We start from the raw sequence: 18,165 nt of genomic DNA on the forward strand, positions 1-18,165 counted from the left end.
ATAAATATAAAAATCTTTTAAGCTGTATATGTAGTTCTATAATGTAATTCCTTCATGCTCCACCTCAAGTAGCAACAAAAAATATCTTTGATTCTTAAATACAATAAATTATCAATTTTTTGGAATATATTTACTTTGTGTCCTTAAAAATGACTTACCTCAAACCCAACTGCCCTTAGTTGGGTTTTGTTCTGTCATCCTTATGTAGAAAATTTCTGTACAGGATACATTAAGCACAGATGATACTGTTAGTATATGATAATGGAGACACAAAGTAGTACCCATAGACTCTTGATCTTGAAATATTTCGTAACGAAGGTGGGACTTATACCTTAAATACAAGTAGTATTTAGATGAGCTAAAAATGGAATAACACATCTCTTAAGTGAAGTATAGGGGTTTTTGATTATGCCTATTACTTGTGTCTTTCTCCCTGAAGAAAGAATTTTGCTTTCAGGATTTAGAGAAAATAGCAGCAGGTAAAATTGAAGATACTTTTATGTTTTAGCTAGCAGATGTCACAGTCAAGAGTGAATGGAGGTGCTGGAGCAATAGTACAGTGGATAGGGCGTTTGCCTTGCACTTGGCTGACCCGGGTTCGATTCCCAGCATCCCATATGGTCCCCGAGCACCACCAGGAGTAATTCCTGAGTGCATGAGCCAGGAGTAATCCCTGTGCATAGCAGGGTGTGACCCAAAATTTTTTTAAAAAGAGTGAATGGGAAGACAATGTTTTCTGGCAAGTGTCTAGTTTTGGGAAAGAAGATGATAATTATAATGGGTGCTAATTGTTTCTATTTGAAAAAATCTATCAGATTTTCTGAAAAATATGTACATAAAGTAAACATTCGGGATGTAGCTAAATCACTACAAGTAAAGTATCTTCACTGCTAGAACTGTGAAAAGAGTCAGTTACATTATGACACAAACTTATTCCCTCCACTTCTATCATGCTACATTTGAATTTGAGAGATTGTTTGGAGGTTCCAGCAGGGGAGTGCAGCTACTTATATACCCTTGAGTAAAGAATTGTCTGTGACCTTCCTCTTTGACGGAGCGTGCAGGGATGCACGTGGAGTGGTGAGGGAGGAAAGGGACACTGGTCTAATCAACTGGATCAGCCGAATCAACCCTGGCAATAAATGGGGTGACAGATGTTGCAGCCAGATCATCCTCACATCCTGCATTTGATTTTGAGAGAAGGATTTAGGATTTGGTGTGTGGATTTTTCACCCTTTGGATTTTATTGTTTATCTTAAAGAAAATTTTGAATCATATTTAGGAGAAAAGACTTGTTTTTTTTTGTAGTGGACATAGAAATTGCCTAGTTGTGGTCCTGAATTACATCACAGATGAGTTTGTATGAATTATCTTTGAACAATGCTTTGTATATTGGTGGTAGTAGAACTCTATTCACTTGTTACTTGACAATAGGCCCATACACTTAAAATATTTGTTTTTCATTCCTTTATAATTCATTGTTTTCTTTAAATTCCACAAAATCCACCCTCAAACATCAGAAAATTTATATTCCTAAACTAGTTTTTCAGCCATAGCCAGTGGTGCTCAGGGCTTACTCCTGATTCTGAACTCAGATAATTCCTGTTGGGCTTGGGGGCTGTATGAAATGCTGGTGATTGAACCTGGGTCAGTCACATTCAAGGCAAATACTCTACCCACTATACTATCTATCCAGCCTCATCCTATCTATCCAGCCTCATCATCTATATTTCTTGATGTATACCAACATGTTTGAATCTCTTGATTGTGGTATATAGCCCTAACCACAAACAAAAATACATCAGTTATTTGAATAATGTAATGAGACATTAAACATTTAGGGAAAATAACTTTTATTTATTTATTTTTTGATCCACAGGTATCTTGCAAGGGATTGACAACTGAATCATAGATATTAGTAATTTTAAAGTCAATAGCACCATATTTTTCTTTATGAAGTACTTGATACCTAAGATATAGGGAGGATCCAATTGTATGGTATAAATGAGTAACTAAGAATATTTAACTCACTTAAAGAGAAATCATATCATGTTGAGTGAAATGAGCCAGAAAGAAAGAGACAGACATAGAAATATTGCACTCATATGTGGAATATAAAGTAGCAGAGAGGTACAAGCTTGCAATGATGCAATTTCTGGCAGAAATTTCTCTGGACTCAGTTACTAAAATACTAAAATACAGAAATCCAAAACTGTGCAGCTGCTATTGCGGCCGCTTGACCTCATATCTCTTCATTCTCAGCAATGGAAAACAAATTATCAAATGCTTCCTTTTCAGCAGGTCCGACTTTGTGGGGAGAAACTCCCAACAATAATAGTGAGGGTTTTTGTTGAAATATTGAATGTAATCAAAGTAAAGTGAAAGTAAAGTGAAACTTATCAGTTACACAGGCAGGGTAGGGGGCTGGGGAGGTGGGGGGGAGGTTTACTGTGATTCTTGGTGGTGGAATATGTGCAGTGGTGAAGGGATGGGTGTTTGAGCATTGTATAACTGAGACTTAAACCTGAAAGCTTTGTAACTTTCCACATGGTGATTCAATAAAAAAAAATTTTAATTAAAAAAAAGACAAAAATGTGACTAGCAGTACATGTTAGCAGTGGTTATGACTAGATAGAGGTAATACGAGTAGATTTTTACCTCCTATTTTTGCTTGCACATTTATTATATAATGCCAAATTATTGTTTTTAATCAAATAAAATGTAACTTAATTAAAAATTATAAGAAAAATAAAGAATACAGAAGCAAACTAAAAACAAAAAGAGATGCTGACAAGAATAATGGAAGAAATAAAAATTGAATAGTAGGTTGAAGGTAATGTAGTGGAAACCATACCAAAAAAGCAGCAAAAGAAGAAAAACTAAAGACAATAAAGATAGCATAAGAGTTATATAGAAACATGTCAAGAAGTATAACATTTACATCATCAGAAAATGAGAGCAAGAAAGAAGAAGATAGTTATTTGAAGAAATAATGACAGGGGTCATTCTGAGACAGGAGTTTCACATCTAGATCCTGGAGGTTCAATGAATTCCAAGCAAAGAAACTCAAACAAAGACATAACAAAATACATTATAATTAAAATGTCAAAATAGTAATAACCCCAAAAGTAGCAAGAGAAAAGCAAATAGTCACATATAAAGGAATCTTATAAGACTTGGATTTCCAGTAGAATCTATAAGTCAAATGGAAATGGCACAACATAAGATGTGACAGACATCTTATAGTTAATGGGGCTTTGCTGAATGGTTTGGTGGTCACAGAGGTGTGAATGTGGCCAGATATCGGCATGATCTTAGGGAAGTGTGGCCCCATTAGTTATACTGTTTAAAGACCAATCCTTTATGGCTGGTTTACTTTATATATTTGTGTCATGTGTCATCAGACAGGCATTTGAATAAAATAGTGCGTCAAAAAATAAAGTGCTGAGTGGAATAAAACATCCAAACTAGAATGCTTGATCCCTCCAGGTTATCACTCAAATTTGAAGGACTGATAAAGACATTTATGCAGAAAAGCACGTAAAGGAATTCATTGCTACTGAATAGTCTCTGAAAGAAATTACTAAAGGAAATTCTACAAAATAGAAACTCCACCTTTAAAAAGTAAATTACAGAAAAGAGAAAAAAAGGATAATAATGGGAACCCTAGAGCAAAAATTTTATTCTTCCAATAAAAATTGAATATAACTTAAAACAAAATACTCGGAAGAAACAAGTAATAAAAGACAGATGGATTCAAATCACTACACAAAAAGTAAACATCAAAATGCAAGGGATGAAATGAAAAGAAAAAGCAGATACACTCTGCAATAACCCAGAATTCACATAGAAAAATGGCAACAAATGGCAACAAATTCATTAATATAACTGCTTCACTAAGCATCAGTAGCTTTAACTGATTAATAAAAATTTGTGAAATGGCACGATTGACCATAAAATAAAAAGAAATTTTTTTTGCCTCCAAAAGACTAATGTGGGGCTGGAGCGATAGCACAGCGGGTAGGGCGTTTGCCTTGCACGCGGCCGACCCGGGTTCAAATCCCAGCATCCCATATGGTCCCCTGAGCACCGCCAGGGGTGATTCCTTAGTGCATGAGCCAGGAGTGACCCCTGTGCATTGCCAGGTGTGACCCAAAAAGAAAAAAAAAAGACTAATGTGAGCTACAATGATAAACATAGAGTCAAATAAAAATGTCGAACAAAAATACAGTCATACAAAAGTCAGGAATAAACATACTTAGAATAGATTATGGCAGAGAGTCTCTTGCCCGCACGCCTGGCTGTCTTCCCCAGGGCCCCTCGGAGGGGATGGGCTCCAGCTTCCCTCCTCACCCCAAGCAGAGCTCCCGGTGGCCGAAGACCACTGGAACCTAGCTACAGCCATGCTCAAGGCCCCTCTCCACATGTTCGGACAAGCCTCACGCATGAAGGTACCGGCAGAGGAACCCAGGTGTGTGTAATTCCATCAAAGGCCAACATCCAGAGTCTTAAAAGCAAGCTCCCAGAAGTGATAAGAACGATATCTTATAACCTACTTCTCCCTCTGGGAGAAACTGGCAAGCTTCTGAGAATTTCCTGACCACATGGGACAGCCTTGCAAGCTTCCCATGGTGTATTCATATGCAAAATCCAATAACAAGCTGGATCTCATTCCCCTGACCCTGAAGAGCCCCCAGTGCAGCATCGTTAGGAGGGCCGAGTCGAGATGGACTTCTAAGATCTCAGGGAAAGGACGAAATGAGTTGTTACTGAGCCTGCCCGAGAAATCGGTAATTAACGGGATATTGTGATTGTGAGAATAGATTATATACACTTCATTCATAAAAGAGTAACAATAGACTGAAATGGAAATTATATGATGATTAATAATTCATTCATTTAGAGGACTTAGCACTCAGTAACATATACAACAATTTAAGTAATATGAAAATATATAAAACACTTACAGACCGCCGAAAGAAAGACATTGACAGCCATTCAATAGTAGTAGCTTAAACAAACCACCCACACCGACAGACAGATCAATAAGAGATAAATAACAATGAAATAAGGACATTGGACTGGAGCAATAGCACAGCAGGTAGGGTGTTTGCCTTGCATGCGGCTAACCTGGGTTTCCCAGCATCCCATATGGTCCCTGAGCACCGCCAGGGGTAATTCCTGAGTGCAGAGCCAGGAGTAATCTCTGTGCACTGCTGGGCGTGACCCCCCCAAAAAAGAAGGACATTATTGAGGAGTTGAAGCAAATATGCTAAAACACATTTCTATGTCTTCCCGCCAGCCTCCCCCTGCCCCTGTTAAAGCAAAATGTATAATTTCATGTACAACATGGAACATTCTCTAGAATATACCATATGTTGGGACACAAAACTGTAAATATACTTTTGAAGATTAAAATTATTTCAGGTATCTTTTCAGTTCTCAGTGGAAGTAGAAATAGACCACAAAGAGAACGCTGGGGGGATGCTTTTATAAAAAACAGAGACTGCACACATGCTACTAAATAAGTTAGGGTCAATGAAAAAAATCAAAGTGGAAAATTGTGAAATGCTTCAAACAAATTAAAATGAAGACATGAGTATTAAAATATATGGGACAGAAGGGCAGGGCCGAATAACCAAAAAGGAAGAACTCTGCAAGTGTTCCTGCAGCATCAAAGAACACAATGAATGCTAAAAGCTGTGAATTGAGTGCAGCATTCTGTGAGGAATCTTGCTGAGAAACTTAACTGGAGAAAACAGCCATCAGGCAGACTCAATTAAAAGGTAGGCAGAACTGTGGATATTCAGAGCTCAGTAGTTCTTTCCCTTTGGTGGCCTGGAGGGTGGAAGCAGAGACTGAAAGAGAAAAGGAACTGCAAGTTTGGCAAGCCAGTAGCATACAGAAAATATCATCCTAGAATGGGAAAGAGATGAACACAAAGGAATTACAGAGAATCAGTTTAATACTGGCTCTGTATTAAAAACAAAATAAAACAAAAACATACTTGGATCTCAGCAGCACAACACAGAGCATTGAACTAGCAAGGAGCAGCTATTCCTAAAGTGGGTCATGCACAATAGGATTGCAGTCTCTCTCTGGTCCCAAAGCTTGCCTTCTGAGCTCATGTGGCCCTGTCTCACCCCCCATCACTGTCGCTGTCACTGTCATTCTGTTGTTCACCAATTTGCTTGAGCGGGCACCAGTAACGTCTCGTTGTGAGACTTGTTGTTACTGTTTTTGGCTTATCGAATATGCCACGGGTAGCTTGCCAGGCTCTGCCGTGCGGGCAAGATACTCTCAGTAGATTGCCAGGCTCTCCGAGAGGGGCAGAGGAGTGGAACCTGGGTTGACCGTGCAAGGCAAACGCCCTAACCACTGTGCTATCACTCCAGCACCGTACCCCCATATCCCACCAAATGAAATATTTCTTCAAATCAGGTAGATTTCACACAATTCATTTTGATATTGGAACTCATGAGACAAAGTTCTTAGGACTTTATAAATTTAACTTAAGAGTCCTGCAATCACACCTGACCCAGCTTGGAGCAGCCATTAATGGAGTAGAGTACCACTCAGTAGGGTTCCAGCCTTAGATGTTCCCATCAGGGTGTTGCAGCCACAGCTTCACACCAGCATGCTCATAGCCTCATTTTCATCCCTATATGCTCCCATCCTTCAGGTTCAAGTTGTAACACAGCCCACCAAGTTTGAAGCAACAGTCAACAGAACCAAAAGGAACTATCCCAAACATTAGACTTAATCTCCAACCTAGGTCAGAAAACACCTCATGTGAAGGATTCAAAAGGCTTTTTACTACCTATCCCCACCATATCAGAAAGCAACTAGGAACTGCCGGTACATAGCAGAGACAGGGTACAGTTATCCCTAGGCCACAGCTAGGAGTATCCATTCCTGACCAATCATCAGGAAGCAGCCATCTCAAAGGCACAAAAGCATCAGACAACCCAGTTGGGATACCTGCCCATAAGATCATTGATCAGAAAAATCATTTGTAAATTGGTACTAGCAAATGAAAATCTATAACTGTAGCTATGCAGAGCAGCTTGCTGAATAGTTGTGATTGGATACATGTTACCACAACCTCCGGTCAGTACCCAAGTGGGCAGACACCAGAAACTTTGAACTTCGGTTCACAGCCCAGACCAGGTAAACATTTGTTCTATGTCAACTATAGGTCATTGGTCATAAATCCACTGTTGACATCCAGGTTCACATAGATCAGAACCAAAGGGCACCAGATTTGCCTTACAATCATTCAAGAAGTCCGCAACGCATTTGTAATTGTAAAAAATAAGTAGAATTACTTCTTCTGATATTGCAAACAGAAGAACCAGATTGCTGTTCAGACATCCGCAATGAGGAGCTCTACACACAATTCACATGAAACACCAGTAATAATAATAATAAATAATAATAATAATAATAGAAGAAGAAGAAGAAGGAGAAGAAGGAGGAGGAGGAGGAGGAGGAGAAGGAGAAGGAGAAGGAGAATAATAGGGAAAAAAGAAGATATCAGTCACAGCAACAGATAAGAACAGCAGCCCAGGGAAGTACTAAAAGCACACCATAACTTTTGACCTTGCTGGAGGATAACGAGAGGAACATGCTTTTCTGAACTGAGGAAATCACTGGAAGAGAAATTCAATGAACTCAAACATTGATGGAAGAATGAAAGAAGTAATTCAAACATAATTGAAGAAGCAAAACAATGCAGTAGCAGCAACTTTGTATATAAATGCTATAAACATTAACATTATTGTGACCATGTCTAAAGTACAGTAATCCAAAAAAGAACACAGTAACAAGAGTCAGCAGTAGAAATGAAGATGTTGAAAATCTCAGTAACCTTGAAAACAAGGCCCATGACATGATCAATAAAGAAGAGATAATAGAAAAACCTATTTTAAAAGAATGACTAAAAGTTAAGATATTTAATAGTCACCAGCAAGAGGTAAAACCTCCAGATCATAGGAATTCTAAAAGGAGAGGAGAGACAGGGGAAGCATAGCTAATGGATGAGAGATAATAGCTGAGGACTTTCTTTGTCTGAGGAGCATGTGCACCGATATAAGAGGCTCAAAGAGTGCCAAACAAACTCAAACCAAACTTAACAACACTGAAACACATTGCAATCCAAATGACAAGAATGTTTTTTTTTCTTTTTGAGTCACACCTGGCGAGGCTCAGGGGTTACTCCTGGCTCATGCATTCAGGAATTACTCCTGGTGGTACTCGGGGGACCATATGGAATGCTGGGAGTCGAACTCAGGTCGGCTGCATGCAAGGCAAACGCCCTACCCGTTGTGCCCCCAAATGACAAGCCCCCAAATGAAAAGAATTGTTTTAAAAAATAGATAGGCTGCTTAAAGTGGTAAGAGAGAGACACAGTCTCAAGCACAAGGCAAACAAAAGAAAATTCACATCATATTTCTAAAGTGATTCTCTATAAGCAAGAAGAGGATGGAGTGATATATTCAATGTACTGAATGAAAAGAACCTATAACCAGGAATTTTTTCGCATTTAAGGTTATCACTCAGATTTTAGAGTATGACAAAACTATTTTCAAACACAGTTGAAGGCATTTGTTGCATCTAAACCAGTTCTGTAAGTAGTACTGAATGAACTCCTATTTTAAAAAGCTCATGGGATAGAGAGCTAGGGCAGTGCATAGGGTTCTAGCCTTGCATGCAGCTGACCCAAATTCAGTCCTCAGCACCCTATACAGTCCTGCCAACTCCTGTCAGAAGTGATCCCTGAGAAGAGAGCTAGGAGTCAGCCAGAGCAACACTGGGTGTGGCCTAAATACTGAAAACAAAGCCTAAGGGTGAAAACAAACAAATGCCTCCATAGCAAAAGTTTTCCAAAAGTCAATGTACTGGACTCTCTTATCAAAAGGCAGGGTGGATCAGGAAACTTTCTGCTGTCTACAGAGTCATGTTTATATTCTTACAATAAACACTGAGCATGAAAGGTAGGAAACAATTATACAGGCCAGTGGTAGACTTTAAAAAGCAGAGCAATCATACATATATCAGACCAAATAGCTTCCAAGCTCAAGGAAAGTACTGCGATAGCAATGACCACTACAAACTGGTCAAGGAACTAATAAATCAATAAAACTTAACAGACATATACATATATATACACATATATATATACATACATTTGAACCGGAGACCTCTCGCACCCCAAGCAAGAATCATTCCCCTAGACCAATGAGCACAGCGAGTAGAGTGTTTGCCTTGCACCAACTGACCAGGGTTCAATTCCTCCGTCCCTCTCGGAGTGCCCAGCAAGCTACCAAGAGTATCCTGCCCACACAGCAGAACCTGGCAAGCTCCCCTTGGCATATTCGTTATGCCAAAAACAATAACAACAAGCCTAACAATGAAGATGTTACTGGTTCCCGCTCGAACTAATTGATGAACAACGAGACAACAGTGCTACAGTGATATGTATATATGCATATATATGTGTGTGTATATATATATATGTATATATACACACACATATATACACCAAACAAAGGGAGAAAGGAGGACTAGAGAGATAGTACAGCAGGTGGGCATTTGCCTTGCAGGCAGCTAACCCAGGTTCGATCCCGGCATCCCACATGGTCCCCAAGCACTGCCAGGAGTAATTCCTGAGCGTCACTCTGGTGGAAAGGATGAATTGGAACTTTGTGTGTATGGAATTCAGTGTTGTAAATCATGGTGACTAAACTTAAAAAATAAAATAAACATGGGGCTGGAAAGATAATCCACAGGGTAAGGTGCTTGCTTTGTTAGCAACTGACCTAGGTTCAATCCCCAGCACCACATTCAGTCCCCTGAGCCTGCCAGGAGTGATTTCTGAGCATAGAGCAAAAAGTAAGCCATGAGCACTGCTGGGTTTGGCCCCCCCAACCAAAAAATCACTACTAAAACAAATAAGTGAGGACTCTAGGAAGTGGAAAATGTTTCATGTTTATGGGAAGGAAGAAATAATTTGTCAGAATGACCATCTTATCCAAAGCAGCTTACAAATTAATTGTGGTCCCCATCAAAATTTTTATGAAATTCTCCAAGTACCTGGAACAATCTCTACTAAAATTTGTATGGAATCATAAAACTCTTTGAAATGCCAAAGCAATAGTAAGGGGAAAAGATGGAAGGTATTGCATTTCCTTAATCTAGATTTTATTATAAATCTATACTAATCAAAACTGCCTGGTACTGGAATAAAAATAGACTCTGACCAGTGGAACAGAATTGACAGTCCAGAGGTAAAATCTCATACTCTTCAACAAATTGTGATGGGAAAATTGGATAGCCATATGCAAAAAAAGAAATTTGATTGTTATTTCACATCACTTACAAAAGTGAATACAATGTGTTTTAAAGACCTTAAGATTAGACCAGAATCTATCAAATATATTATGGAAAACATAGGAAAAACTATCCAAGATATGAACCTCAGAGTGTCTTCAATGATTTTACTTTATCGTCATAAACAAAAATAAACAAATGGGATTGCATGAAATGAAAATGTTTTACAAGGCAAAATAAATTCGAGCTAAAATTGAAAGAGATTTAGTGAATAGAAAAAATACATTTCATATAGAAGATAAAGGGCTAATATCTAAGTTACATAAAACACTCGCCAGGATTAACAATTAAAAAAAGCACAAGACGTTAATCCCAACAAACAATGGGGAAATCAGGTGAAGAAACATTCCTTTAAAGAAGACTTCCAAGTGACTATGAAGGCATATTAGAAAAAGTGGTCATTATCAGTATTAGCAGGAAAATACAAATCAAAACAGTAATGAGATACGTTCAAAGTCAAATCTCAGATGATTTCATTCATCTAAAGTTTACAGAGAAAAAAATTAGGAAATAAGCACTATCAAATTGTGACAAATCTTTGACCTTCAACTACTAAACAGATTGCCAAGTAGTGGGGGAGAGGGGAATAAAGAGGTGAACTATATGTGACATAAAGACAGTGGTGGAGGGTATTGGGCACATTGGTGGTGATGCAGTGCACTAACATTGTGTGTCAGTACCTATAGTTAACACTATCATAATCATGTTACCTAAACTATAATAAAGAAAAAAATTAAAAGGGACTTGTCCCATCAAATTTTACATATCCGATTGTGACCTATAAAGAACTAATATTTAGGGGCTGGAGCGATAGCACAGCAGGTAGGGCGTTTGCCTTGCAAGAGGCCAACCGGGTTCAATTCCCAGCATCCCATATCGTCCCCTGAGCACCGCCAGGGGTAGTTCCTGAGTGCAGAACCAGGAGTGACCCCTGTGCATCACCAGGTGTGACCCAAAAAGCAAAAAAAAAAAAAAAAAGAACTAATATTTAGCTCAAACAAAAAGTTGTTCCTAAACAATGTAGGTTATATTTAGGTTATGAGAAACAGAATATCATAAATTAAGACATTTATTGGTCCCTAAATAATGCTGATAGAAAATAATTCAGTATTTATTATTATATGCAAAATAAAATCTTTTAAAAATCATAAAAGAACAAGATATGGAACAACACAAAAGCAGTACTGAGGGATGTTCATACCATTTTTGTACATCAAGAAACAAAAGAAATCAATCTCACTTCACACTTGAAGGAACTAGAAAAAGAACAAATGGAGCCTAAATAAGTAGGAAATAGCAAAAAGTAAATTAATTATATTTAAAATTATATTTTCTTCAAAAAGGGAGAAAACTTTTAATAAGTAAAATCAGAAATAAAAGGCATGGGGCCAGAGTCATAGAGTAGAGTATATAGGGGCTTGCCTTGCATGTGGCTGACTTGGGTTTGATTCCTGGAATCCTATATGGTCCCTAAAGTCCACCAAGAGTGATCCCTGAGTACCACCAGGTGTGGCCCAAAACAAAACAAAACAAACAAAAAAGAAATAAAAGGCAATAACATAGAACAGATACTACAGAAAGCCAAAATTTTTCTGTAGTTAATAATATTGTTAATATTAATAACATTGTTTTATAAACATTATACCACTAAATTAGAGAATCTGGAAGAATATAGAAACTTTTATAATTAAACAACCTTCCCCAATTTAATCAATATGACATAGAAAACACAGCTCAGTTACAGGGAAAAAATGAAATAGTAACCAAAAGTATATTTGGATAAAAACAAATGACCAAGATAATGTAATTTCATTAGTAACTTATAATAAACCTTCAAGGGTCTATAAAATTTCTCCAGCTCTTCTAAAAGTATGAAGAAAAGGGAATTTTTTTCAAATATATTTTAGGCTAACATTACCCTAATGTGAATAAGAACATGCAGAATATCACTCACACATAAACTACAAAACAATATCCCAGATAAATAGCTGCAAAGATCAACAAAATCTTACTGGGTAAAATTCAACACTACATCAAAAGGATCACACATAACAACCAAGTGGCACACAAAATTGGTCCAATTTATATAAATTAATTAATGTAACTAAATGACAAAAAGAAAGAAGCTATCCCCTCAAACTCAAATATTAAAAGGTGATTGAAAATCTACCTAATAAGAAATGAAAATTATTCATTAAATGAATAAAATAAGACAAAAAGAAGTGGAAATATATTCCTTACTTATGGGTAGGAATAATGAGCATTGCTAAATAGCCATCTTATTTAAAATAATTTATAGATGAATTGTAATTCCTATCCCAAAGCAATTTTATCAAACAAATACCTTTCAAATTCATGTGGAACCATAAAACTCTCAGACACCCTTTTTTATGTTAGGAAATCCAAAGCAACCTTAAATAAAAATAAGATGTGAGGTATTGCATTACTCCACTTTATACTACTAAGCTTATGATAATAAAAAATTACATGGTACTAAACAAAGTCAGACTTTCATATCAATAAAATAGAATTGAAAGCCCAGAGGTAAACTCCCAGTTGTATGATCAGTTAATATACAAAAAAGGTAGAAGTGCATGAAGTGGAGCAAGAAAATCTCTTCAAAAAGTAGTAAAATAGAATAGAGTATGCAAATAATAGAAAACAATTAAATTTGTTATAAAACAGTAAATATTTTATAATTTTAAATATGTAAATAGATACAAATAGGTTTCTTTTATCTATGTTGAAATAATCTCAAGAGAAATTTTTGAATCATTAATAGAAGGATACCTATATGTACTTATCTAGATTTCCTAAATTTTTAACATTTTATCAAATTTACTTATCCTTCTTCCTTTGTTCTCATTAATATTATCACAGCACCTTTCTTTTCTTTTGGACCTTCTGAGAATGGTAATACGCATTATGTTTCCTTACACCCGTAAATCTTAAGGTATATATTTCTAAAAAAGACAATTCTGTTTCACAACCACAGTATTATGATCAAAATCATGTGCTTTGTTAATTATCACAATAATGTTCTTTGCTATAAAGGAAAACTATAAATCATGTATATCATTTTGTTGTTGCAACTCTCTTATCTCTGTCAATCTAGATTACTTTTTCTTGTCTTTTAAGACCCTGATGTTTTTGGAGAGTACAGACCAGTTAATCTATTAAAAATCGGTTGAGAGATAATTAAAATGATACACAGCTGACCAATTTAAAGCACCCAACTCAATGTTCTTTAGTGTATTTATGAAGCTGTCTAACCATCATCACATCTAATCTTAAAATGAGAAGGTTAATGCAGAAAAGTCATCCAAACAGGAGGTGGATCTCCGGCGTTACCAACCCGTGCCTACCTGGATCAGACTGTTGTATCTATCTTGTTACAGGGCCTTGCTGTGCTCTCCAAGGAGAGGCCATCAAATTCCATTGAATTTCTAGCATGATACCTTTTAAAAAACAAGGCACAGTTTGAAGATCGAAATGGACTTACTGGGAAGAACAGAAATACTTGGTTTCTACTGTAGATTTACATGATTAAGAGGCAGCTTTAATCGCCGTGATTCCCTTACACACCCCCTTCTTGGAAGTATAAGAACCTTCAAGACAACATAGTCTACATCTTAAGTTGTGGAAGAAAACCTGTCTCCCTTATTTTGATTTGTTTGTCATACTTATTTAATGAGTGTATTCTGTGCAATTTTCTCTGATTGCCTTTAACCTTGTTTCTAAAATGACCTTCAAAATAAACCATTAAAACATCAAAAAATATTGTCTTTGGAAGCCACTGCAGGCACTACACCTCAGTTTGATTTGTGGATAAAATAAATTTTCAAACTCTTGCAATCTTGGGGATGGGAAATATTCTGTATACTAAAACATTCGAGGAACCTGATAATTCAACAAAAAAATGGCATAAAGGCATATTTCTTGAGGATGATGAATGGAGAGAGACTATGAGGAACTTCTCATCATTCAATACCTGAGCCTACTTATGGTACAGATATTTGCACAGGGTTTTTATGGAAACAGTGAAGTAAATGCAATACTTTCTCAATGATCAGAAAGTGGAGGCCTAGGAGGTCAGGGTGATAGTACCATGAGTAAGGTGCTTGCCTTGGACCCAGTTCAATCCCTGGTATCTTGTATGGTCCCCTGCGCCCCACCAGGAGTGATCCCTGAGCACAGAATCAGGAGTAAGCCCTGAGCCCTACCAGGTTTGGCCCCCAAACAAAAATAAAGCGGAGTCCTTGGCATGAGCATAGTAAATTACATAGTAAGTTTTCCAGCAGATAAATTGAATTCTTGATTTAGGAGAGGAATCTTTGGTACTAGAGATACTGGAATAGTATCTCTAGTACCTGTGAAAGGAGGTAACCTGTGAAAGGAGATCAAAATGGCAAGGATTATCCATTTGAACGAGAGCAACACGAAGATCTTAAAGAGATTATTATGATTTTAAAATAAATGGCAGATGTTCACAAGGATTTTAATTGTACTCCTGGAACTCATCTAGCCTCTCCAACTGAAGTAGTTAAGCACCTGGGCCCCAATACTAATACTCTAGAAGGATTAGATCTCTTCCTAAATTTATAGCTAGTAAGCCACCTGTTGAAGAATTTTCAGATCCTGACATTCAAAATCTGGATGCCATAGAGCAAGTTGATCTGGATTCTGTACAATTTGATTATCTTGATAATCAATTACCAATGGATTCTTCGGGAACGACCCTAGACCTCTTTTATCACAATTCCCAGCAGCACCTCTTTCAAATATATGCACTAACAGCTCAGCAGTTAAGTGTAGTTCAACAGCAGCCGTATGTATTAGCTGCAGCTCAGTAGTCACATATGGTTTATTCTCAGCAGGCCTTGCTTCAGTTGCCCTTGTGCCCCGTCCATTAGTGCTGCTTCTCCAGGGACCGATCCATATACTGGACCAGGATTGACTGCAGCAGGTCCAGCAGTTCAGTATTATGATGTTCCATGGGAAGGCGGGGGTGCGGTGGTGGTGGGAAAGTCAATTTATTTCAGCAACAAGCTGAAGCTGTGGCAAACCACACAGCAAATCAGCATCACAAGCTCAGCCCGGATAACAATGGGTGTATATTTATAAACCTTTATGGTGTAAGTGGAATTTTTTTTTAATCTCTTTGGGAAACAATTGCATTTTAGTGTGCATTTACATCCCTGCCTTCTTCCATCTGCCATATAATGTTGTATAAAGTAATTTATTTCTCCAAATTGACAGTAATTAAAATTTTTTAATTATATTATTTCAGAAGTATGAAACAGCTCAATTTTTATTATTGTGATAAAGATTTTATTTTATAACATGCCTGTTAATACAGGCATCCTAGGATTTGGAACACTTTCACAAAGTCAGGGTATTGTGCATAATAGAAAGTATTGGACTAAAACATTTGGTTGCCATGGAAGCTAGTGCTTTTACCATATTAATTAAACGTGATCTGACTTCCTTTTTTGTAGAGAAGAGTACTGTATATTTGAATAGACTACTTCCAAGTAAGAACAAATATGTATGTTAACTTTTTTCCCTCTGGACATAAGACACTGTATCAGTAACCTGATGTGCATTTAAAAGCAAACTTCATTTTCCAACCATCTTTTTCAGCCAAAATTGTGACCATATTATATATTTAATGTCATTTTTTCATAAAAATTATTCCCATTATTCCCACTGCACCCTTCCAGGGAAGCTACTAGTCTGCTCTTTATTTCCAAGTATTTCATTATTTGAAACATTTCATATTAACTGAATCATTATAATAGTCTTTTCTGTGGGGCTTCTTTCACTTTGCATTTTCAAGGTACATCTGTGCTACATTATTTACTGCTTCTGCTTTTTATAATTGTGGTGGTTAATTTTGTGTGTCATCTTAACCCAGTTAAGGGATGCTGATTTACCAAATAGTGGTTTAACATTCTTTTGGTGAGCTTTTAAGAGATTGTTTTCAAGCAGAAAAATAAAAGAGTGTTCCTGGAAGAGATTAGCATTTGAATCTGTGTAGACTCAATAAAGAAAATCTACCCTCAGTGTTGTGGGCATGCATCCAATCTGTTGAGGACCTAAATAGAACTAAAATGCAGATGAAGGGCATTTTCTCTTTCTTGTCTTGAGATAGAATATTGATTTTCTACTGCTCACAGACATCAGAGCTTATTCTTATGCTGTAGGTTTCTAGGACTTATTCTCAGTTGGGGATGTATCTCAATGTATAACATTTGCCTTGCATTTATGAGACCTTGGATTTTATTCTTAGAATAAAAATAAATAAATAAATAAATCCAGGAGTTGGGGCCAGAGAGACAATGCAGGTTGAGGTGAATGTTATGTATGTGACCGACCTTTCCTCCGTCCCTGACTCCAAATGGTTCGGTAAGAATCACTGGGTGCAGAACTGAATCCCTCAGACACAACTAGGTGTGCTCCTGAATGCCTTCAAGCACCTCCAGAGTGCCCAGTTGATCTCCAGCACTACTGGGTCTGAGCACTACTAGGTCTCATTCTTGAGCTATCACATTGAATTGCTAGCACTGGAATCACTGGAAGGGTCCTCTTTGCCTTTTGAGTTCTACATAGGTGGCTGCTTCCCCTCGCCCAAGAAAATTCTACAACTTATACCACAAATACCCCTTTATTAGTCACCTCCCTCCCAGCCTTCTAATAGCAAATTATGGGTCTTTTCAGCTTTCATTCAAATAAATTTCTTTGTATCTGTATCTATTTACTTATGCACTTATAGCTATATCTCCTACTACATTTCTACAAGGAATATTGACTAAAATACAGTGGATGAGTAATGTTCCATTTGTACTATGCTAACTATCCATTAATGAATTGAGGGACATTTTGGTTGACACTATTTTTGGCTCTTGTGAATAATGCTGCTATTAACATTCACATATGACCTTTCTATGGTCATATGTTTTCTTTTCTTTTCTTTGTGGTTTTTGGATTGTACCCAGTGGTGCGAAGTGCTTACTCCTGGCTCTGTCCTCAGGGAATAATATGTGGTGCCAGGGATTGAGTCAAGGTCAGTCACATGCAAGGCTAGTGTCTTAACACCATTATTATTTCTCCAGCCTGGTCATATGTTTTCAACCAAGTGGAGCTACTGGATCCCATAGTAACTAAAGATTTAGGAAACTGACAGGCTGTTTTCAGAGATACTGAACCACTTCAGTTCCCAAAGAGTTATATAGTAGGTTATGATTTCTCCACATTCTTAATGACATTATTATTTTTCTTTATGATGATGGCCAAACCAGTAGGTATGAAGTGATAGTCTTGTTGACATTTTTTTTGCATTTTTCTGATGACTAGTGATATTGAATATCTTTTTGAGTGCTAATTGGCCATCTGTATATCTTCTTTTGAAAAATGTCTTACTCTATCTTTTAACCATTTTAAATTGTTATTATAACTTTAATTACTGAGTTTTACATATATGTTTCTATATTCAATATTTTCTGGACTGCAAATGTATTTACATATTCTGTGGGTTGTTTATTTTTTGAATCTTTCATGATTTTATTTTTTATTAAAAAATTGTTCACAATAATTGATTACATTCAATGTTCCAACACCAGTCTTCCTCCTCCCCGTTTTACAAAGCATTCTCATATCTATAATCCAGGGCCAAGAGTTGTCATCATTTGATAACTTACCTGAGTACATTTGATCACTTTATCATTGTCATCCCATTGCTCATCGATTTGCTCAAGCGGGCACCAGTAACGT

At 37.0% G+C, this 18,165-nt stretch overlaps 1 protein-coding gene across 2 annotated transcripts in view; it reads left to right on the forward strand.

Annotated features, from left to right (window-relative positions):
* NEXMIF (neurite extension and migration factor) overlaps positions 1-18,165 on the forward strand; it is a 186,420-nt gene that overhangs the window by 93,092 nt on the left and 75,163 nt on the right. The window lies entirely within an intron of this gene.

The sequence above is a fragment of the Sorex araneus genome, chromosome X (genome assembly GCF_027595985.1).
Source record: "Sorex araneus isolate mSorAra2 chromosome X, mSorAra2.pri, whole genome shotgun sequence".
Taxonomy (NCBI): Eukaryota; Metazoa; Chordata; class Mammalia; order Eulipotyphla; family Soricidae; genus Sorex; species Sorex araneus.